This window comes from Lepidothrix coronata, unplaced genomic scaffold (assembly GCF_001604755.1).
Source record: "Lepidothrix coronata isolate B3197 unplaced genomic scaffold, Lepidothrix_coronata-1.0 Scaffold77, whole genome shotgun sequence".
NCBI lineage: Eukaryota > Metazoa > Chordata > Aves > Passeriformes > Pipridae > Lepidothrix > Lepidothrix coronata.
In genome coordinates, this window is record NW_016690257.1 from 3,970,081 (window position 1) to 3,995,169 (window position 25,089).

The 25,089-nt window shown below is 41.4% G+C and overlaps 1 long non-coding RNA gene across 2 annotated transcripts in view; it reads left to right on the top strand.

Moving 5' to 3' along the window:
- LOC108499676 overlaps window positions 1–25,089 on the top strand; it is a 41,962-nt gene that overhangs the window by 2,133 nt on the left and 14,740 nt on the right. For both annotated transcript variants that reach the window (XR_001875628.1, XR_001875627.1), the window contains 4 exons: window positions 624–795; window positions 7,361–7,415; window positions 8,789–8,815; window positions 17,982–18,118. This is a non-coding gene — a long non-coding RNA (uncharacterized LOC108499676). The remainder of the gene's footprint in view (window positions 1–623; window positions 796–7,360; window positions 7,416–8,788; window positions 8,816–17,981; window positions 18,119–25,089) is intronic.

A 25,089-nucleotide genomic window follows, 5' to 3' on the forward strand; every position in this document is an offset into this window, starting at 1 on the left:
GCCTGCCTCATACTTTTTGTTGATTTCCGTTTGCTTGTTAGTTTTGTTTCTGCCCATTCTTTTACGTAAAATCTCTGCCTTCCGTAAAAAAAATAGATAAGCATATTGTTCTTCCTGGATGTGGAGAAAAAGAAAAACATAAAACTGTAAAAATTTAAAAGACAAATCAATCTCACAGCTCTAAAGCTATCTCTGCATGTACACAAAGAGTTGAGTACCATAATATGCATGTTCCTATTTTGGCATTATTTTTTCTCAGGAAAAATTAGGTTCTTTTTCAAATAATCGAATGAGTAGTATCAGTTAAACAGTCTCACAGCCTGTCTCTCCAGTACAGACATTTGTAGTTCATTGTTGAACTTTTGTTTATTTATCAGAGAAAAAAAAAAAACCTAAGGAAAAAAAATTACAGAAGTAGGCATTAAAAAAAGTTTTTTGAAGTGGTTTATTTCTAACTTTTTCAGATTCCAGTGTGCCTTACTAGTTAGGTAAATTAGGTGAAAGAAAAGAAGACAAAAATGTTTAGGAAGACATTTTTGACAATAAAATTGAGGAAAGGTGCTATTTCAATAAGAAATGTCTCTTTATACCACTGTCTCATATAAATAACCTTACAGTTATAGGTTCTCAGATACTGCCATAGACGCAGATAGAAAGAGTATTTTTCACCTGAAGGATACTGAGGCACTTGGAAAAGGCAGTGATGAACATACTGTACATGTCTGGGAGTCGTCACCTACGCTGCTGACACAGAACCTGCCGGAGGTGACGGGTGTCTGAGCAGGAGCAGTGTCTGTAAGTGCCACACACCTACACTGCAGGAAAGCTGAATGGAGCCCTTTGGTACGGAGCTACTGCTACTTCTGTCTGTCCTTCAGGGCACTCAGCATTTATGGCATCGTCTGTACTGATGAAAACAGCCGCCATGGGCTGTTGCCCTTGAGTCAAATAGTTTGCATGAGTCACACCTGCCCTTTCTTGACTTGGCCCCTGCAGACTGGTCCATCCACATCCAACTGCAATAATATTTGGTCTGTCTCTTCTCTAAGCTTCAGTGACCACTCCTGTGCCCAAAAGACATGATTGCTTATATGTGTGTTTTCCAGCTCAAAGTGGCTGATGTAGTGTCAGACGTTGTGTGAGGTCCTAGCACAAGTTGTCCAGAGAAGTTGTGGATGTCCCATCCTTGGAAGCATTCAAGGCCAATCTGGATGTGGTTTGGAGCAACCTGGTTTAGTGGAAGGTCCTGTGCATGGCAGGGTGTTAGAACGAGGTGACCTTTAACATCCCTACCAACCCAAACCATTCTGTGATTCTATGATTTTATGGTATAAGGGTTGTTTGGCTGCCTACAGGAAGTTCTTTATAGCATCACATCTAGGGCTTGGCAGGAGGGCACTTTCTGGTGTTTGAGTGTTTCTGTTTCTGGCCCACTGAAGTAGGGCAGAATTATTCTGACTGTTGGGCGTCAAACAAGGCACATCTGTTCTCCTGTTGCTGATCTGTAGCACTTCCATAAGCAAACTCTCCTGGAAACTCTGCTTGGGTTTCTTCTTTAAGGAGACTGATTATTATATTCCAAAAGGAAGTCTGGGAGTGAACTAGCATGAACACTGTAGAGGCAACTGCATACATGTGATAGCAAGAACAAGTTCTGGAAGTGAACCAGAGTGTCAAGAGTGCTGATGCTCCAAGTGCATTGTGAAGGAAATTCTGACCTTCGTCATGCCAGCAGGAGAAGGGGCATCTGTCCCTTCTGTACTTTGGGTGAAATTGAAAGCAATGTGAGGGACTGATAGGCCTTGGTCACCTGCTTATGGCCCAGGACCCCATTTCAAGGAGTTCTGTGTCCCAGCAGGGCCATAGAAATCAGGCTCCACCCCAGCCCTACCTGGTTCAGGTATGGACTCCACTGAGCCAATTCCCGCTCCTGCACTAATGACCCATCCCCATGGAGATCCCTGATGCCCAGGTCTGGACCTGACCTGGCTGCCCCACAAGTCTTCCCTGCTTTCTGGCAGTGGGACAGGCTCTGGCTTTCTGCCACAGCACAGCCCAACCACATGTTCTGTAATGACCTAACATTTACCTGAGTGTCTGATCTTGAAACACCAATTTAACTCAACACGTGAGCATTTACATTGTCTTTAAGAGCAAAGTATACAATCAGTAACTGGTTAGCAACACCTAGATTTAGTTATTTGCTAATATCGTGCCATTCTTGTCATTGGAAAACATATATCAAGCAGGAGATTGACATTTTTCATTGCTTTGCTCATGCGTTAAAATCTCCCCCATCCCTTTCTGGTTTTCAGTCTGATAGTTTGTCAGGTCCCAGAAGTCTGGTGAGGTGAAGCATCAAGAAAACAGTGGGAGCAATAGAGAGGTCTGCTACTGACACAATTCTCTTTGGAGGGAATGGAGCTATTTTTCTTGTTTTGAAGCAGAACTATCACTTGCAGTTCATATTCGATTGATAGCTACAGAGAAATATGTAACCTCTCAATCCTACCAAGAACTATATACCATCTTCCAGAGAATGACATTGATTCCTTGTACACCATCTATTTTCTGCCCCTGGGACTACCACGATACTTAAGAGGACTGATCAGTTCAGATGTTCAGCCAGGGCCCATGTTCTTGGTGAAGATTTTCAGCCGAGTTGCTCTGTTGTCAGACTTGTTTTGTCTTTTCTGAGTGTGGACATCTGTCCACTAAAAACTGGACTGAGACAACTAGGAACTATACATAAACCTTAGTACATCTGTCAGACGATAATGACTTTCGGTCACTAATGAACTGGAACAAAACTGACTTGGCAACTGCTTTTTTCCCCTCTAGTAATATCCTGAGAAAGACTTTACATGCTGGATGTACAGCAGAGAGAGTTTCTGCTATTTGGATAACACTGCAATGGCCAGGTTTTCAGAACCACAGTGGAGACGTGTTTAGCTCGTGGTTGTTGTATTTCCTTTAAAAATGGATAAGAATGGAGTTTTAGAAAAGAACACACCCTTCCGTTCCTCAAATATATGTTTTATATTTATTTATAAGGGCATTAAAAGGTCACTGATTCTTATACTGTAGATACTGAATGATATTAAGTGTCCACAAAAACAGTTATTTTGGAGTTAAATTCAAACCTCGTAGTATCATTTGGATCTAAAAACTGATTGTTCTCACAGTTCTAGCCTTGGAACAAAGTTGTCCTTGTAATGTGCTGATTAGAAACCACGTTCTTTATTTTGGCACAACCACAAGAGTCTCACCTTGCTCCTGGGGCATTTGTCATGCCAGTCAGTCAGCCCCTCCCTCAGTTGCCACTGATAGAATTTAAAAATCACAAAATCTTTTAGGTTGGAAAAGACCTTTTTAAGATTCTCAAGTCCAACCCTTCCCCCAGCACTGCCAAGCCCTCCACTAACCCAAGTCCCCAAGTACCACATCTACATGTCTTTAAAATCTCTCCAGGCATAATCATATGGTGGATAAGATGGTCATTCTGGTTGGCCATACAACTCAGAGTTCTCCATGGAACAGGTAGACATGAACAGGTGTATTATTAAAGGAATTCTTAATAATATTTAAATATTTGTTCTAATCCATTAAAACAGGGTATGATTTTATGTTTTTGTGCTCAGTATACTCAGATTTCATCCCATCAGCTAAATACGAAGCGCTGGACTTCTTGCAATGTTTAATTTGCATTGAAATGACAACAAAGCTGTGGACTTCCCTTTTGTTGTAGAATCAGCCTCTGCAATAACCCCCTTTGGAGGAGTCCCTGAACTCATTCAACTCTATATAACTTGAACTCAATAAAGTTGCACTAGGGAAGAGTTTGGCCCATTAACTTTAGTTTTCTAATGCTGTTTAGTCAATAAGCCATATAATTCCCAAAACAAAGAAGGAGAAGGAATAATAATAATAATAGGAAACATGAAATGTCAACACAGCCTGTTCAGAAGGGAAAAAAAAGAAAAGCTAAACCAAAATAAGAATACTGAGGCAGGTCATCACTTAGGGAAAATCAGTGTAACTCCAGTGAAATCAAGTAAATTATGTTAGATTACCCCAGATGAAGACCTGGTATGTAATTTTAGTTTTTTCAGTTATTTCTTTCCCTCCCCACATCGTAAAATTTGTTTTAAAGAAAAAACCCCTGGTCTGCCAGATTTTGCAAGTTCAGTAGTCTGTTAACTGAGTAAGTAAAGATATTATGAAAGCAATAAGTGCTGAAACATCACACATGCAGTACCTATCTCCAGCCAGTCCAATTTTATGCCTAAGGAGACTGGCAGAGTTCCTGCTGCGATTCAAATCTTATGTCAAATTTATAAACTTGTTTGCTCCATTCTCCTCTCCTATCCCTGTGCCCCATCAATCAGAGCTCATACCTGCACAAAAGGCCGATCCATCATTAAGGAGGCAGGTTGCAGCCAAATGTAAATTTGCACTTAAAAAAAAAAAAAAAGGAGTAATACTCAAGCTGCAGGGCAGGGTCACCCTCTGACCTTAGGCAATCTGCCTCTCAATCTGCAGAACACAGGCTAAAATAATGTGTCCGTGGAACAAGCAGTAAACTTTCCTGCTTCTGCCTTTTTGAAGATTCTTGGAGTTGCTGCGTCTGCTGGCTGACACTCTGTCTGACTTTTAAAATATGAAAATCTCCTCCATATGCATTGAGCTCAGTTTTCTGCTTAGCATTTCAAGAGCCCTAAGGACCTTCAGGGAAAAAAAAAAACATATTCTGAATTTTCAATTTTGATGACAATTTGCTTTCCCTACAGGATGTGCAGAAACACCTTGAAAAACTTGTCAGCTGCACTAAAGGAAATGTTCCTTGCCATGGGAATGAGGGCACATCACTTTCAACTAACTTAGGGAAAACAAGTTTGACTCTGCACCCCATGCTTCTGCAAAGTAGCTGAACATCTCTTTTAGGTTGTTCTAAATAAGAAGCAACAATAATAACACCTTAAAGAAAATAACAAACATAAAAAGCGCGAACATAAGTTTTGACCATACAGGAAAGACAAAATTTAGTCCATCCATCCATCCATGCAGTTACAGTCCATCCATCACTCCATCCCTCCGGTTACAGAAGACTCTATTTTCATAGCTTCCAAATCCAAATAAGGATTCAGGCCTAAAAAAAAAGATTGTTAACTTCTTTAAAATTAAATTGTTATGTTGGGATACATAATTTTACCTTGTCTGGGCTGGCTTCCCCTTGCATTAGAGTCAAGGTAAGGCAACAGTAATATTCAAGAGCAGTATAATCACACCTACCTTCAATAACTCTGTGAGGTCAGGGTGTACCACCACTTGCAGTCCTGTTTTTCTCAAAAAATTGACTTACATGACCTACTTGTATTAAGCCCTGTTTTTATAAGCTAATTTTGAATAGGGTGAATCCCCTCCCTTAGCTGAGATAAATGCATTTTCTCTGTAACCTCCAGATCCCTGAACAGCACACTGGAAGTGTTAGTTCTCTAAGCATCAGACACATCCAAATTTTTCAAGATGTGTTGAATTTTGTATCTTCTGTGCCACAGATGAGAGATGATGGAGTACAGGTTCAATGTTTCCTGCTCCAACTGAGATTAAGGACAAAACCCACTATTGACCCGAAAGGGTTCAGGTACAAGTTATAGACATTCTTATTCAGAAAACACAGAGGTTACAGAATTCCAGATGAAATCACTGGATTTCAGTAGTCTGGATGCTCAGTATTCAGCCTTGATTAGCTCACTCCTGACAGATGAACCACAAACCAGGAACAGGGGTGATAAGCCTTGATTTCAGGGCTTGTGTTCCATCTATTAGACAGAACTTATCTTTAATGTTAAACTCCTGGTTTTAGAGACTGGAGCGATGGCAGTTGTTTGTTTTGTTTGGGGTTTTTATTTTTTGTTTTTCAGGTTTTTTTACATTACCAGTATTTCCATGTTCTACATGGACTACACAAAATTGTTTGAATTCTAACATCATTTAGTATTTCTGCTGCTAATCCTAGTTTAGCCATGACACAGACAAATCTGGTATTAAGCAAAGAAGTTGTTGCATAAACACGGTAAATGCTGCCTCTTTTCCTTTTAGTGGACTTAGAAATTCACACCAGAGCAGTCAGTTAGAATATGCAATTTATGCTGCAGACTATTTAAATGTTTTAAAATGGAAGTGTTCATTACAAAGGCCTTTGCTAACCTTTTATGCAGCGTGAGATGCAAATAAAGCAGTGGCTGATAAAGGGAGACATGTAAATGAATATGTATGTTTGCATAAGCTGTATTTCTTTGCTGTTGTGGAACAAATTCTCTTAGTTCCATTTAAGCATCCGCTGTTGATTTCAGTGTGGTTATGAACACGCAGCTGAGGCCAAGATAAATCCATCCATCCACCTATTGACTGATCAAACCGTATTTTTGATTACGGATCCCATTTCCATGTAGAAGTGAAGCAGGCCTTGTTCTCGAGGGCAGGCTCTGCACTGCAGCACCGAGACAAGATTTGGGTATACACCTCACTCCGGTGGGTGCTCATGTTGGGCACAAAGGGAAAGGAGTCACACATGCCTCTGCAAAATCCCGAGGACCAGTTAGGCACCAGCATTTATAAATTCATTATTTCCTTTTAAAAAGCGTTTAATAAATAGTAGTGCTATGCTTTAAAAAAGCAAGTTGAAAATTCGTAATCGAATTTGTCATTCTTGCTTTTCTTCCTTATTGGTAGGAAAAAATTACTCACTTTTCTCCCACCCTCTGATAAGACTAGGCTTTTGCACTCTATTAACCCCAGGGGCTAAAAGATAGACTGTTTTCTAACAGGTGAATTAGTGCTAGATAGCATTACCACAAATGCCAAGTCATTAAACATGTAATTGGATTTTTTTTTTTTTGCTATCTTAACTTTTCTACATTATAAAGGATCTTTACAAATTAATGACAGAATATGAAGCTGCCCTGAGAGCTATTTGCCCATTAAAAACAGGCATGAAAAACTCCTATCCCCATCACATGGAGAACTATCCCACCAATTTCCAATTACTTCTGCCACTGACAGTTCACTGGACTGTTAAGTTATATTCTGCACCATGCTGCTTAATGTGGTTAAGTCAGGCAGGTATTTGCTGCTTTTCTTTTTTTCTTTATTCTTATTTCTATTTTTTTCCCCTGATTGAGAAGCAATTAAGCTATGCCATTAATGAAAAAGCAGAATTTTAGTACTATAAAGGCACAGTTAATTTAAAGATTGATCCCTGGCAATAACTGAATAAATCCTCACAGCATCATCGTCCAAAAATGTTTCTGGAAGTTTATTCAGGACCTCCAGTAAAAGCCTCCTATGTCATTCACAGATATCCCAAGGCAAGAAGCCTTAGTAAGAAGCAAAAGAACTTACTTCTGTGTCAGGTAATGACAACGATAATATTAATGTTAATGGTAATAAGAAGGAGGATACACTGTGGATTTTTTCTTTTTCGTTTGATGAAAACTTTGAACCGAAAATGCTGAAAACAAACAAACAAACAAACAAAAAAATCTAGGGCTTTAGAAGCTTTGTGATGTGGAAATCTACATGACAATATGTGTTAGCTTTGTTGTTAGGTAATCAAGTCTTTAAGCAGAGGTATTGGAGGTATCACTGGGAACTGAAAGGCATTTGCTCTCTGTGGGTTGGTGATTAAGTAACATGCATTTCAGAAAATTGTTATATTTAATTTCTATGAGCTAAGTGGGAATATTTATTAATTAAAAAGTAGTCTATCTCAGCATGGTCAAGGGTGAAATAGCCACAATGTAAATGGACTTTATAAAAATATTGTGTCAGATGTGGATCTTTCCTTCAGGTTGCTGATAAGATCCCTTTTCAAACAATTCTCTGATATCATTCATAAGCTTTGGAGGAATTTTAACTTAGCCATTTCTGATGTAAATAGATCATCAGTAATCATTGAGGAAGGGGGAGAAACCTGGGTTTTATAGAAGTTGTGTGACGTCTGCAAATCATTAAAGTGATGCAACTAAATGAAAGGCAAGTACAGGAATTTTCTGTCAGGACCTTGCAGGCACTAATGGCCACAAAAAGAGAAATCCAAAATGGAATGTCTACAGAGAAGGACTACTAAATTTATCAAGGGAATATAGAACCTATTTTATGTGGAGAGATTGAAAGAGACTGGACTTTTAAAGCAAAAGGGGCAATGTCAAGGCAGGAAAATAATATTATTACCGTATAATTACCTCTCCTTGTAGGAACAAATGATACTCAAGTTAAAGAAAAACAGTGAGAAATGCAGATAGGTGCAGATAAATTGCACATCTGGGTGGAGGTGTCCTCTGGACAAAGAGGACTGGAAGCATTCACGTGCCACTTTGAAGCATCCTCTTTGATCACTGTGTTCTGGAGTATCTCCTTTGTCACGTATACTCCACATGTATTTTTCAGTACATCCTAATAGGTGTCATTTTTATAATTCCAAACTCCAGTAAGTTTCTCAAGCAGATTCATGCTGGGATATTGCTGGATAAGGTGCTGTTTGTACTGGAAACAGCAACTCATGCCATACTGGCCAGATTTACAGAATGTTCCATTTGCCAGACTTTTTTCCATCCTCAACTCTCTCACTGTAGTTTGATTTGATATTTTCAAAATTTGCCTTGGCTGTCTGAATCTGAGGATTTAATTTGGCTTACCCAACTAAACAGAAAAAATAACCAATATATTTTCTTCTCTTGCTTCTTTTCCCTTCCTTGTATGCTGTTCCCACTCCTTTGGTTTCAAGGATCTGCAGCCAGAGGTTTGAGTTCAGGTATTCCTTCATTTTTTAATCTTGTGATTATTTACACTAGTGTGATTACACTGTGGAATATATTACTAAACCAAGGGGAGATGATTTAACGACCCTTTTCAGGATTTGGTATGATTTACCAAGGCTAATCATTTCAGAGATGAAATGAAGAATTACTGTTTTAAATACCCATGCTCTGTTCAAGCACTCCATTGCTACTCTGCAGAGCTGTATACAAATAGTATAATTTAATAACGAGTGGAAAACATCCTGCTCCAACCTGTAAATTAGTAGCTGAAATTTACTCTTGAGCAGACAGCCAGCGCCTGGGCCGGTTCACACCTGGTATCACTTCAGGGCTTTTGTGAAACTCAGGCAGGCCGCAGGCTTTGTGCTGGGGTTTTGAGCAAAGCTATTTTCACTCTGCAATGAGCAAGTGCAGTCATATGTTTCAATAAGGGACTTATCTGTTAGCATGTGAAAATGTTACTGCTAATTTTACACCTTGAGAACAAATCAGAGTTTCACAGTTTGAAAGCAGAAACCAACCAGCTATAAACCGTCAGATTGACTGTGATCTCGGAATTGAATAGGTCTATTTGTTCTAACAAACAGTTAGGCCATTAAATTGCAAAGCCTTCCAGTGTTTGTCCAGGTAAATAAGGACACATCCAAATTGATTATCTGTTGTTCAGAGGTAATGATACGTAATAAACTATTCACTCTGGGTAATGTAACAGAAATGTGCTGTAGCCCACGGATGTGCCATGTCTTCCTGTGTAAGAGCAGGATCTCGTCACTAGTTTAGCTTAAGATCTCCACATCCCACCTTCCTGCCTCCAACCCTGCAGGGAAAATACATTTGCCTGATAAAACAAACATGTACATTTTTCTTGCTTAATGAACATATATGGTGCTGCTGCTTCTGCTGATGGGGATTCCTCAGAAATCTGCTTGTGGGTACATCTCCAACTCACAGAAAAAGACTTCAGGGACATTAAGTTTGATCCTGTTCTTTTCAGTGTCATTATACTCATTTGAAAAAAGAATATCTGTCATCACAGACATCAGATCCACTGGCTGCCCAGCAATAAATCTTGTGCTCATGTCAAAATGTCTCCAGCGGAATTTCTAGGATGAAAATTCACAGCTCAACATTAGGCAGCAATTTATGATATATGATACAAGCAGCATGAGTAGTATTCTTACAGGAAAAGGGGGGAATCTCTAAATTTTTTCGAATGGAAAGTAGTTAAATGATGGTTTTCTCAGGAACTTTATTGACTTTTTAGACTGTCATAATAAGAATTCTTCTCATGCACGTATTCCTGATATCTCCAGAGTTAGATTACACACAGATCTGGCTGGAAATCTCCTGTGTGGATGAGAGGAAATAAGCAGCTGAGACTGAGAACCAGGAACAGAAACATTTTGCATCAGCAGCAGGACCTTCTTTATGGGATCCTGCTCCATCACTTGTGACAAACGCCAAATTGAATGTTTGTGGGGACAAACTCAGAGAGGGTAATAACCCGTGCTGAGGCAGTGTGAGAATGATAAATGTTTTATTGTCTTTATTTTTCTCACATCACTTGCCAGTTAGACTTACAAGGTGAAATTAGTAACCTTCTGTGGTGGAATTTGTCTTGCCAAATTTTAGCTGACTGAAGTATTGAGTGGGATATTGTGTGTAAGTAAAACACTTGAATTTAGACACCTAGGGATGTTTATGCCCAGGCTGGTGTTCAGGCTGTCCTTGTAGCCGGTAAGGAGCCAGTGAGGGCTGCTGGAGGCTCCTGGGGAGTTACTGGGGCAGTCCTGGAGCCTGCAGTTGGGTGAACAGCATCATTCCCTCGCTCCACGTGCTGCCCTGACGGCTCTGCCCTGCACATAAAGCCTGAGCACGCCAGGACTCAACTAATCATACCTGGTTTTGGGCTCTTTGAGCTGCTGTTGTTCCCTCCAGCCCTGATCAGGCAGAGGAGAGGTCTCCTGAGGGCTCTTCCGTAAGGAGCATGACCAATGCTGGACATTGATGGCAAGGAACTGAGTCATGGTCCAGGGGCCCCCTCTGACCTGCATCGATGAGCAACCTTTGTAATCACGGGGGAAGCCAGGTGCCTTAAGCAACATTTTCATGTAAACTGTCATAAACACCTATTTTAGAATGAGACAAAATCTAATTTCTCCCAAACAATTGTTTGAAGGGGACTGACATTCAGAGCCTCATACTGGAAGAGAATCACATAGATTTGGTGGAGAAGAGGAGGTCACCTCTCCCTGTTCATGGTGTAACTTTGCTGATATCGGGGGAGCAACACCATGGGTACATTTAACCAATGTCCACTGAAATAGAAAGCAGAATAACTGATCGAACAAGCAAACCAGGCTTATCTCTCAGTGATCACATAACAGATGGCAGGCAATATGGAAAGGGGAACACACAAAGAGAGATATTAATTTAAGACAGGCAGATAGATGGAGCAATACTTTCAAAAGTAATAAATGGCTCAAATTGAAGGCCAATTCTCAAATGCATATTCGGAGACATATGGGTCGGGGTCTCAATGGAAAAAAATTACCTATATAAGGTAATGCAGGATCATGGTTTGACATTTATCTTCTGTATGTAAAAGAAAAAAAGACACAGCTACATTTTTCTTGAGCCCTTTTTTCTCTGAAGTTGCTCTCAGTGGGACTGAGACAAGGTGGGTAAAAAGACATGAAGATTTTATGTTCTTTTAAAAAAGGGGAGGAATAATAAGTGGAAGAGTGTTGCTTTTTATTGCATTTCAGAAAATGCTAGTTCAGCTCTAAAAGATACAGGAATCTGACTCTGAAGATCCTCCAACAACAGAAATGCAAATATATTTGTAACCACTAGATGGTACTTAAAGAACAGGGTTGAAATGAGCTGCTCTGCTGTGAGATGTGTAGTGAGGGTACCTGTGTCAGAGGCTTAGCAAAGTCGAGGCTGGTTTTATTTTCTCCATATCCAGTAGGAAGGGAAAAAAAAATTGAAAAAAAATACATGTAAAAAAGAAAAAAAAAAAAAAGAAAAAATGAAACTAAATCTCTCCTGTGCCTCTTTTGACTTAAGAAGAAAAATGGACATGGCAAAAGTGTTCCTGATTAGATTGGTACAAAAAGATGATGCATTCTTTCTGGATGAATCAGGAGATATGAGGTTCTGTCACTCTTTAGATATAGACCTGAAATACTAAGCTTAAATTTATAGCCTCTTGAATGAGCCACAGGACTCTGTTTACTCATAGAGTAGAATTGGTTGCAGTTCCAGCAGTTCTTCTGTGTGATCAGTTACTTTATCACCTTGATCAGTTCAGAAGATACAATAACTCTCTTTTTTAATACATCCTACTACAGTGGATTCTTTATCAACCTGCTTTGGATTTAATCACACTTCTGGGTCAGGAATCCTCTCCTCATCTGTCTCTTTCACATGCATGCAAACACATGCCTGCATAGGCATAAATGCCTGTGTGTTAGTTTTTGACTTTTTGCAATTTTTACATTTTCTGGAGGAAAGGCTGGGAGAGATAGGGAGCAGGTCTAGAGAATCGACAGCTCAATTACAGCAGCTCTCTTTTTCCACTTCTAGTTTCCAGAACCAACAATGTATTTCACAAAGTAATGAGGGGAGGAATTTCCAGCCATGGGAATGATGTTGCGGTGGCTACCTGGAAATTTGAGAATGTGCCTTGCCTGCAGATTTTGGACTTTCAGCATTAACTGACTTCATAGCATTAACTCAAACCTGTTCACTTTGTGCTAGGTAACCTCTCCCATTCCATCCCAGGCACAATAGTTTAATCTGGTGCTTTGGTTTGGCTTCATTCCCCCAATTTTTTTTAGAGCAGAGAGTAGCACCAGAGAGGTCAGTGAGATTTTCCAGGAAATTGTGAATAACAAATATCTCTCTCAGGTTCCTCCCGATGAACACCCTGCTGTGCAACTGGGAGCATTTCTTCCTGACCTCTCCCGCCTATAAGCTGTCTCTGGAGGTTTGCAGATCAATACTGTTGCTTAATGTACATGGAAAGGTTAGGCTGATTCTTATTCTCTGAAAAAAAAAAAATACCACTAGGTCTTTTCTAAAAGTATCTCAAACGATTTATCTCTGAAGTATTCTGTGCCATTGAGCTCTAAAACCTCCAAATATTTGTTTGGTGTCTCTGATTATCCAACTAAAAAAAAAAAAAGGCAAACCGAAACAATCCTGTAATATCTTTATACAACAGTAAATAACATTAAGGTTGGAAAGGTGCATCTAAAAATGTTATGCAGTTTTAAATGATACAGAGAGTTAGCAGGGAAAGACTTTGTTACCTAGGCCTAACTTTTCTGTAGGAAAGGTGAGTCTCTGTGTGTTGCTTCATATTTCTTTGCTTGTCCATGACAAGCCTCATCACAGAAAACCAACAGCTTTGGACCTGACCTAAAGCTCCTTGAGCACAGGACAAGTTCTCCTAGAGGACAAAGTCTATTCATTAGTCTCATGGCAGCCCCTGTGAGCAGGAACATTTTTCACAAAAACAAAGTCTCAGGAATGGCTGTAGCATTGATCTCATCACTGAGATTTGCTCTTGCATAATGGCTTTGTACCAGTGGGTTTGGCTTTGGTAATAAGACCTCGGGTGAAATCTCTGAATGTGAGTTTTACCCTGCAGTTCCTCAGTTTGACCAGCTGCTGGCCGGGAGTTACTTATGTTCTAGGATGAAGGTTGTTCAAAAGTAAACTTCTGGGCAGTTTTTATTTTGTTCCCTCCTGTTTTATAAAAATGCACCCCAACATCTTCAGAAGTCACACACTGCTTGTGTCTGTTGGCCAGGTGTGTCCTATAACATCAGAGGGGGTCAAGGAGCAGAACCTGACATAAGCATGCCTGAGAACTCTTTGCCCTTCACTTGGTAACATCTATTTTATTAGTTGCAACTTGCCTCCCAGTCCCTGAAATTCCTTTCAAATATTTGTTCCATGGCTGCACTGCTCCTAGCTCAGCCATGGAATTATTTGCCATTTCTTTTTCTGAGATAAAATCCTATCTGTTCCTGTCTGCCTGCTGCTCCATCTGTCTGCCTGATCTGCTGCTTCATAATCTGGAATGGAATACCTTTTGGGTTGTTTCATATATATCTTGTAACCACTACAGAGCTTTGCTTGAAGGGGCCAAACTCATCTGTGATGGTGAAACTTCACTGACTGCAGGTAGTTTTAAGGAATGAATCAGGTCTTCCCTTGGGACCACTGCAGATACAAAATGTGTACCTGTGTGTATGAGCAGTCCGAGGTGGGGAAGGGAATCAAAGGTAAGGTTTTGCAGAGACTCTTCCAGGACAATAGTAAATCATACACTCACTGCTGCACTGCACAGAATGCGTTAAAGGAGAGCAAGAAAAATGAAGGAATATGCAATTCTGCCCACTTCAGCAGTTAGGCTTTTGTTAGAACACTCTTAAGCAATTACAAAGCTGCCAGGACTGTGTTTAATTAAATATATAAGTATTCATACAAAAATAAAACCCAAGCAACACTTACATCATGCCTACAAGGTGTTATTGTTCCATTTATTTTTTACAGATGGACATTTTGTCAGGAAGAAACTTGCCAAGTGTTGTGAGAGAGAGAGAGAATGAGAGAGAGAAGGAGGTAGAGGGATGTGGTGAAAAGAAATACGGATGCTACAGGAAAAATGACAGCGTTTGTATTTCAGAGAAGCAAGCAAAGTACAGTGCACATGTGACAAGGAAGTGTGACTCGAGTTCCCTACTTCAGGCTTCACTGAAATTGCCCAGTACTTACAGGAAAACAGATGACAGAGTAATTAGAGATGGTGCACATAATTTATCATCCATGGTCTTGAACTTCCTGTACCTGATTGGAATGACCAGATGATTTTTACTAGTAGACAAGTAGAGGGGGAAAGGGGAGGAACATAGCTTAAGTAAAAATAATAATTCTTTATTTGCTTAGAATCATAGAATGATTTGGGTTGGAAGGGACCTCAAAGATCGTCTAGTTCCAATTCCCTGCCATAAGCAGGGATGCCACCCTGTAGATCAGGTTTCTGATTCAATGAATCCCGAATCTTTAAACCCCAAAAGACAAAAAAACATTCCTGCAGATTTTCAGGTGAAGGGAGACACAGCCAGCCAGCACCTGTGACTCTGCTGCTCTTTCTGGGACAGGATTTGCACACCCAGGAAAGTATGGGGCTGCTTTTGCTGCCAGTGGAAGAAGGGTCCAGCTGTCTACAATGTCATGAGCACACTAAGTCTTGGCCTACAGGTCAGGCAGGTTCCTGAAGGGCTATGTCCCCATAGGGTTGTACAGGCTGATGAATTCTGCCTAGTGGAAAAGCTGGCACAAGGTTTGATCCTGGGCTTTCTTTGGCATTAGTGAGAGTAGTGAAAAATTTGCATATAGCCAATATGTTAGACTGTCATTAGCGTGAGGCAGGATATTCAGGGACAAAGTGGTGCAGTATATAGTTTATATCCTCTCGATTAACTTGTGTCAGAAACACGGGTGCATTCACATAGAGTGATATTTTCTGAAATGTTACTGTGCTGCATGAGGCAGCCAAGACGTGTCCTTCTCAGCTACTGGTAATGCAAAGTATTTTGAGTTCACTAAGCAAAACAATTTTTAATGGCACTCAAATCCATCAAGTACTGTCTGGAAATCATATCCACCTAAATGTGCCATTGTTGTGGGAGTTTTCTTTTGCCCTGGGAGGGGGACCAGTTCTGTTACTGCAACTCACTAGTTGCAGCCTCAAGAGATGCACTTGCAGGTGCCATGAGTCTCTGATGACTCTCAGGCACAGAACTTAATACTTAGGCTCAGTAACGAAGGGGTTTTGCTCTAAATGCTGGAGTCCTGGCCTGAGTGCCATTGCAAAGGAAGATGATGACCCCAAACTGATATGGTCTGTGTGCGAGGCTTTTCCATAATTTCACATGTGCTTCATTTCCTCCCATTACCTATAAGAGTGTAAACCTACAAAGGATGGGGATATTTTGACAGCAGGGGAAAATGTCTACACTGTGACCTAGGCATGAGGCTTTCTCAGTCTTCAGAAGGGAGAAATAAGACAGGTTAAGATGAAGTAACAGTTGGATTTTTCTTTCACTCCCTAAATCTGTGGCTATAGTTTTCAGAGAGGCTAAAGCAATTAAGTATGCATTTCTTTTTCAAGTGAAGAATCCAAATCTCAGACCTAAGCCTAGAAGGTAAATGTTTCACTTGCTGTATTTTAGCCTCAGAACCAATCATGTGTTGAGTTTATACAAATCCCTTTATTACCTGAACAATGCCATGGTATTCATTATCCTAGTAACAGACTGTTATGTTAATTTACAAAGAGAAAAAACTGGGGACATCCATAAGCTCCTACAGAGAAGGACTGATGAGGAAACAACTTGGTGTTGGGTGTGCTTTCTGTGTTTTCCTTAGACTGTCTCAGGCGGTGGCTGCAGAATGAAAATGCTCCACTGATAAACACTTGTGAATGGTGGGGGAAAGACACAATCATTTTAGGTGCAAATCTGATAGCTTCCCATGCGGATTGAGGGAGAGGATTAGTTACCTTCTCCACGCTCCTCTCATACCTCCATGCACCCCCCAACTTCAGGATCTATATCCAAACCCTCCATCTGAACCAAAAGGCTTTATCTGTCCCTTAGTGAAACAGCTTTTATTTGCCAACTTGTTTTTCCCACAGACTCCCGCTCCCTTTTGTGTTTGCGCTAATGTTCTGAATGTCTACACCGCGTAGCCGATGATTATTTGTGAGACAGAGTGAGTTAATGCAGATTTGCAAGCTGTTCCCATTTGTTAAATGTCAGAAAAACACATGCAAGTCACTGGCTTTAGCACTTAGCTGCCAGCTGGCTCTTCTGAAAGGAGGGGACAAATGACAGTCTATCAAACAGCATGCTTTCAAAGAAAGAGGAGACCTGTTCCAGAACTGCAGCTTCAGAGGCTCTTTTAACAACATAAGCAAAACTAGGAGCCAACCTCATTTTTTCCCCCTGGCTGTAATGAACACATAGCTTAGCGACAGCATTCCCCCACCCCCAGTAAAAATGTACTGGAATTACAAAGCTTATGAGGAAAACAAGTGTCTTTTTTTTTTTTCCTCTCCCTCCTTTTCCCTTAAATTCTTATTTGTTTTTATTTATTTATTTATTTTTGGCTCAAAAGTAAGACTAAAAATGTCAAAAGGGAAAGGAGTGGGGTTCTGAGATCAGTCGCAAATCTCAGAAGATTGCAGGAAACTGTGCCAAATTGAAGTGTTTATCCATGGGTAAGTGCCCAGTGTAGATTAACATATTTTAATTATGGTCTCCGGGTTTGCTGCGCTCCCCAAAGATTACATGGTTTAGGCCTCACTGGTGAGCCAAAGTTGTCGGGGAGCAGGGGGAGGGGATTATTTTTGGTTGTGCATGCTGATGGGGAGCGCTGTCCTCGCTGTGCCCAGAGTGCCGGGACGTGCCGTTCTCCTGGAGCAGCTGCCGCAGGAGCAGTGGCGGCAGTGCCGGTGTCCCTGTGCCACCCGACATGCTCCGACCCTGACCCGGAGGCCGCCAGTGCAGGGGCTGGGGCGCAGCTCTGCTTCCCGGGGTGATGTCCACCGGGACCCCCGACATCACCCGCTCATTAGGATGTCTCTGAACAGCTGTCATGTGGTGCTGACTTTTTGTCACAGCTGACAGCGGTGAGATTAAAGCAGGTAGCCCGAGGCTGGAAAACTCTGTGTTTTGTTACGAAGCCCTGAGTCATCTAGTCTCCTGTTATAAATATTAGGTGTCAGATTTGGATTCACAGAGTCACTCGTAGCCTTGGGTAGATCCCATTACACAAATGGTCCAATTTATTACAGCAGGACTATTTGTATACAAGATTGCCATCATTGTCAAGATGTCAAAATCTGGCCTCACATGTTAAATGCTTCATAATTAACAAGCTGCACCATGCTAGTGAACATCTTCCAATTACAGAATAAGATTTTGAAATAAGTGGTCAGTTTACAGAGTTTTCTCTGGTTAAAAGTCACTGCCAGCTAGGAGAGGGCTTCGGGAAGAAAGAGTGTGGTTCAATGCAAGGTCCATCTTTTCTTCCCTGTTCTTATTTTAAGCTGAACATCCAATTTCCTTCTCATAGGTGAAAGAGGAAGGCAGAACTATGAAGGAGGTAATTCACGCTGCATAGCTTGCAGAAGAAGGGTATTCCTTCTGCTTATCTCTATCACTGGAAGGAGCCCGAGTTCAGTGCTACCTGATGGAATGGGAAAAAACTAGGTGAGATGAAACCTTTTCCAATTGCAAGCAGTGCCAGCAAAGCTCATTGCTCTGTTCCTCATAAATTTATCTCAGGATCACTCACAAAGAAGAAATTTGGTGCCAAATATACATTTAAATTGTCATCTAAACCACACCTTTCAGCTGTTTAATCTATGGGAGTCATAAACTCTCTGGGTGTCTATGCTTTTACTCTGAAAACATACACTGGGCACCCCCAAATTTGAACAGTGGTTTGACTAACTCTAGCCTAAATCCCAGTGAGATCCATGAATTAGGCAAAGTTAAGCCTCTGAATCTGATAGGTATAATTTGAACCACCCCTCATGTCCTCAACTTCAGCACAAGGCCTTACTTTACTCAAGGCCCCTTTCATAGATAAAAAAGGTCTAGCTATTTAAACGAAAAAGTGAGATATCCCAGGTTCCAGGCTGTCCTCATTCAGATGAATATGAAATAAGAGACTTCAATTGCTCTAAATTTCTCATTATAGTCTCAAACTCCAGACTTTGAGACTGTCTGGGGAAAAGGGCTATAAAAGTTATTGTTCTGCAGCTGGAGGAATCTAACCCCATTTTGAATTTTGAATGCCCAGAGTCTTCAGAGCTATGTCCACAGAGATATTCAGAGATATTTAGGCACCCAACTGCTCTTAGTCTCAGTGCCTTCATCAATAGAAATCATAGTCAGCTTGGATTTAAAGCGTAACAGAAAATGAAAGCACCAAGCAATATCAGCCTGTGGAGAGAGTGAGAAGACAGTTGTTAATCTGAAAATTTCCTCCACATTAGATTCTTATTATCTTTCCTTTTGCACCATAAACTGTTCCCTGCAATTGTGCTTGGGATCATTCAACTGAAAAGAAAAGCTCCCCTGTCCATCTGCCTGACAGGACTATCCAAAGGTACCTCCTTTTCTCCTTCCCTTCCTCGGATCTGGCTGGCAAAGCTTATCAAACAGAGCGTTACGATGCAGTAGTCTCTCCAAACCTCCAAAATCTGACTCTGAGATAGCTGAATTTGTTTCAGGTTAGCATATGGCACTGCTGCATTTTTAAGTGGCTTGAGAATATTGTTAGGGAAAGACCAAATTCAGCAGCCTGGTGGAGGTTGCCTCAGATCCACAGCAGAGATCCAATGAGTACAGAGGCAGAGCATGTATTCCCAGCAGGCACACAAACGCATATATACACCATAAGTATTTATATAGAGGTGGATCCAGATCCATACACCTCACACACACACGGAGCATTCGCACAAACACAGTCAGCACCAACAACCCATCACATCCCCCCTTCTCGGCACAAAATATGCACATATGGATAAAATATGGATCCACCAGTAGCTGGGCTCAGACACTCAATCTGACCAGTAGCTGCCTGTGAATCCCAATCTCCCCCATGTTGCTGGCACCTGGACATAGGACATCCTGAGCCTGCAGCCCCCTTCCAGGGTGGTACAGGCACCTTGCACACAACATCACAGACACACACACAGAGGATACAGATAAGAGCACTGGCCAGTCCTATTTACACACAGCTGTCTGTTTTGTCCCCTTTCCCTCCAGTTTACCAACATTTGACTCTCTCAGTCCTCTTTCCCATCTTTTTTTTGTTCTTGACTTCCCCTGAACATCCCATAGTAAGTCTCATTCTATTCCAAAACACTCTTCCCAAAAGTGTCACTGGGTAGTAACCTCTCTCTGTCCCTGAGGGGCTCCAGGGAGCAGCTCTTGTGACTCACCACAGTGCGGTGATGCTCCTTATGGACAGCCCTGAAATGAGGCATGACAGAGGTGCATTTCTTTCCTGAAGTTATTTGGGTTCTCCCCCTCCCCAATATTATCTCCGGGGCTCTTCTATGTGTGTGTAGATGAGCCTTTTATCTCACAACCTGACAAATACCTGCTTTATGTGAGATATTTTTGTTGCCTGAGTAGATCCTTCTCTGTCTCTGAGGCATATAAACTCTGTCATACTTGTTACAGAAAGAGCATTGGGGTGAGTAAGCCCTTTCCTTTCATTTCCTTGAAGAATGTCAGGCTCAGACTTAAGTAGTAATTGCTGGTAACAGCAGCATGTGGTTCATGTGGGCAGATGGTGAGACAAGACCAGTCTGGTAAGTTGAGTGGGGTGTAGCCAGTGTCACCATGTGAAGGTCAGTATCCCCACTTGGCAAAAAAGGTCATTAGTGCTAGATTTTTCTTGGGACATCACTGTCTTTGAGTAACACTAACAAAATACTTCGACGGTTAAGGGTGTCAGACATGCACAGACATCTCATTTTTAAGAGCACACAAGACTCAGATTTTCAAGGATGCTTAGATTAAAGATCAGCAGACACAAAGGAAGATTTTCAAAAGTGTTTATGTGTTTCATTCCCATTAACTTCAGCAGAAGACAAGCATCTTAACTTCAGTTATCACTTATTAGCATCTTTTAGTATCTAGATGTCTTAAAAGACTTGTCTGAGAACTGCTATATAGAAAGTCTCTCATTTTAAAAATGAGCACTAAAAAGTATTTCTCCTATTTACGAGTTACACTGTTGGTATCATAAAGCAATGCTTTTCCTGCCAGAGTTCTCTCTCAGGCATATGGTGTGATTCTTGGACTTGTGCTGTTCATGGTCAGGAGCTGGACTCAGTGATCCTTGTGGGTCCCTTCCAACACAGGATATGCTATGAGTGCTTTTTCTATGGAACAGTTATCACAAAATCACGGAATGGGTGAGGTTGGAAGGGACTGCAGTGGGTCATCTGGTCCACCCTCCCTGCTCAAGCAGGGTAATCCCAGAGCACATGGCACAGGACGGTGTCCAGATAGTTCTGGAATACCTCCAATGAGGGGGACTCCACACCCTCTCATTGCTTCTTGTCCTGTTGTTGGGCACCACCAAGCAGAGCCTGGCTCCATCTTCTGACACCTCCCTGCAGATACTTACAGACATTGATGAGACTCCCTCTCAGTCATCTCTGATAAACTGGATTTTTAGACATGATGAGAGACATGATAAATATGGCAGAAGACTCGAGAAGAGACGAAATCAAAAACAATGTCTAACTTTCAGTTCATCCTGAATCCTGTTTTATCAGCATGGCAAGATATGCTTTAAGACTGGATGGTGGTGAAGTACAGTTTACGGATGGAAACACTATTTTCTCATTTTACTGCTTCCTGTGTTGGTTGAGGAAGATTATCCTGGGCATTTGTGTTCAACACACCCTGGAGTGCTGTACATTGAACCAGCTCTGAATGAGGAGGCTGCAGGACCTTAGTTTACCAGCACCAGGCTGGGATGACCAGTCTGCTCCCACAGCCAGAACGAGCCTCTCCTCGGGTGGTGATGCTGCAGTGCAGACACTCAGCTATTTTGGAGCCAATTTAAATCTCTGTCTCACAGTGATGTTTTATGCAGAGCAGGCTTATGCTTAGGGCCTGATACAGAGCCCACAGAAATGGATAGGATGCTTTTGACTGTGCTTCAGCAAACTCCATCTAAATCATTAAATTCTCCCCACCTCACTTCCCTTCCTTGAAACAAGGATAACCACCTTTTTCTTAACACAGTACCCGTCTTGCTCAACACAACAGATTTCTAATCATACAGGGAGGAAGAGAAGAGAGGGGAAGGAAGGGCAGATGGTATCATCCTAATGCAAATAATAAATAATCAGATTAATCCCTGCATCATGACAAGAGTTTCATTAGGTGCAGAACTAGGGAAAAACACTGCTGTGTTCCCTGGGAGCAAGTCAGAGGGGGACGTGATAAAAAGTGTTCCCAAGCTTGTTTTCTTTTCTTATTTTCTTTTCTTTTTTTTTTTTTAAATTATTCTCACGTGCTTTTTACTGGGGATAGAGCAATGCAGAAGGGCAAAAACATAAAATTATGGTGTTGGAAATCAAATTCTGTATTTAAAAGATTTTTGTCAGCACCTCATAAGCAGGGTGACCAAATGCTCACATTGTAGGGGTCTTGTTTTTGTGATCTGCATCCATATGTCACACACTTAATCAGAGGCACGACTGTGGACTAAAGCAGACAGACCTGAAATGTCAGTGCTCAGGTAGGAGGAAAGTCCTCTTTTCCCTGACTTCTTTAGCTGAAATGTTGAGTGTTTTGCACTGCTATTGCTGCTTCTTGGTTGGACTGTTTCTATTTCCGCAGTGTCCTCATGCCTGTCATTGCCTGGACCTGGTTCAATAAACACATTAGCCACATCTGAGAGTACAAATATTTCTTCAGAGGCTTAAATGTCTATTTGAACATGTGATTGCAGTAACTGCACGTGCAGTCAGAGCCAGCCCTGTATGCAGCATCAGTACTGATATGTCCGAGTTTAGGAGGATCCCACATAAGAGGAGGAGCTATACCAGTGTCAAATGGTAGGGAATACAGGCTGGCTGCATCGATGGGTCTGCCTGAGGCGGTCCTGTAAGTCACATCAGAGGTCAGGTGGGATTACCAGTCACTTGAAAACCCTCCATGTGGAGTATGCTCATCGTGCCCACCCTGTGGCTGTGCTTCTCCCGAGCTTGGCTGTCCAGCTGCTTGCTCCGGACCACAGGCTGGGAGTGTCACCTCCTGCCTTGTTAATGTAGCACTGGCACTGGGATGCCATGCAGCAAAAGGCCCGTGGTGGCATTTGTTGCCATACTGCAATACAAAAAGTCAGTGTGGAGAAAATTTACCATCGGCAAACACACTACGAGAAGGAACTCATCTGTGCTCATCTTCCCAACAACACTCTCTTCTTTTGCACTTCTGAAATAGGGGGTTTCTTCTGGTGCAACTGCTGCTAGTCCACACACACTTTCACAAACAACATGAACTGAGCAAAGTGAGTGTTTAATATCTGCAGAATGATTTATAATGTGCTTTACAGAAAAGTTTTCAGCAAGTCTGAATTCTCTATTAAAAGCTGCTTGCTTCATTACAGAGTTACCAAAATAGGCAAAGAAAATATTCCTTGCTTATCCCAAGACTCCTTAACTCCTGACAATTTTAATAAATCAAGGAACATTTATAAGTACTAAATGTTAAATGTGTATTCACAGTTAATTTTTAATCAACTAACAACGGTGATGTGTTAATTGAATGCCATTAAGAAACCATAACTTGATGCATTAGCTATTTTCCTATGCAGAGGAACTTTTCCCAAGGCTTCCAGTTGTTGCCCAGGCTGCTTTTGTAAAAAGAAAAAGTATTTTAAATGTGTTTAGACCTGGACTGTTCAAACCCTAAAACTGAGCCAAGTTCACAGAGTTCACTGAGGTTTGTAGCTCTGTGAATGTGAGCTGAATTTAAAACAAGCCTGGGCTAAGTTTCAAGTTATCTTGTGCCTTAAGGTATGACTTACAACCTACAAAGTGATCATGTAGGCTCGACATGTAGACTCCTGGCTTCAATATGAATTGCTTAATTTTTGGGATGTCAACCAAAAGATCAAACTCAGAAGGGTGACATTCACCCGTCTCTGAGACTTGTGAAAGAAACTTGCTGTTTTTTCATCCACCTTATCAGGTGGCTCCTTGCTGGTGTGAAATCAATGCAGCTGTGGCACTTTTATTCCAAATGAGAATTTGCACTAATGCCTTGATCACACATCTCCGGGCTGCAGTGCAAATAGCTGAAGAAGATGCTGCTCTTTGTTCTGCCCCATGTATTCCCTTCTGCTCTTGCTGGCCTGCAGGATGGACTGTTTGTGTTGCCCACTTCGCTCTTTTTTTTTTTGATGAAAGCAAACTGGGTTTGCTTAACCTGTTTAATTAGGAGTTCTTTACTAACCTGGTTGAATCTCAGTGAAGACAGGCATTCTTCACAGAAGCAGCTGAGAGAGCAAGTCTTGTGGGACAACAACTTCTGGCAGAGCAAATGGGACTGGACTGAGGCTACTCCTTTGGTACAGATAGAAAAGAAGGTGGTGAAGCCCCCAGAGTCCCTTCTGTACATAGTCTTTGCATGGATGTTTTACATATTTCACCGGGCTCTGAAGTAAGTCTGATCAGAAATGCAAGGAGGAAAGGAGGAGGAGAAGTGTGAGACAAAAACAGCTAAGTTATAAATATCTCTATTTTTAGATACTCAGATGAAATTTGCTATGGGGTTTTTTAGTGATGGTAATCAGGAGAAGAATGAAGGGCATCAGTAAAGATGATTGAAACCTATCCAACAAAAATAATCTACTGCAGTTGGCTCATTTTCTTTCTGATGTTGTGCTCAATGAAATGAATTTAAGCTGTTTATTTTACAATTAACATGCAATGTGCATTCCTGAAGTAATTTATGAGAAACAATTTTCTTTTTATGTGGGGCTGCAGCAGACAGAGAGCAGAGCTTCAGTTCACAACAGCAAGGTGAAGCTCCAGGGAGGTGCTTTCTCATATATGAATTTTGCCACTCTCCATATAAGTTGTGTGCCCTTTCACGTGTCTTTACCACAATAACCTCAGGGTGCCAGGAGGGGAAGCTGGAGGAGGAGGATGAGGGATGGCTCATGAGCACCTAGTACTTGCAGTGTTGCAGAGAGCATCATCTGGTCCATGAAAGTCAGAGTACAATCAAGGCAGACATTTGCTATTAGGTTAGAAACAGGTTGAAGCCGAAATATGGGAAACTCTGTCTCATGAGAGGCCACAGCCACACATTGCTGAGTTCCTGAGACATTTGTGTGCTGTATATCCAGGTCTCTTCTGTGGAGCTGCAGCTGCCACATGCAGTGTGTATGACTGGAGGAGGCAGAGGTAGCACTGTCCTTTCTCATAGTCCCACCTGTAAAACCCTTTATACATGCTGCATTAATAACTATTATCCATCCCCATTCTCCAAAGTGCTGTCAGCAGCATGGATGAGCTGATGATCTGGGCATTATCCTGAGATTTCAGAGTGTAAGGTTTGGTTCCTTGCTCTGTTATATATTTCCTCTGTGACCATGTGCAGGTTGCCTCCGAAGGGAAATATGCTGGGTTGTA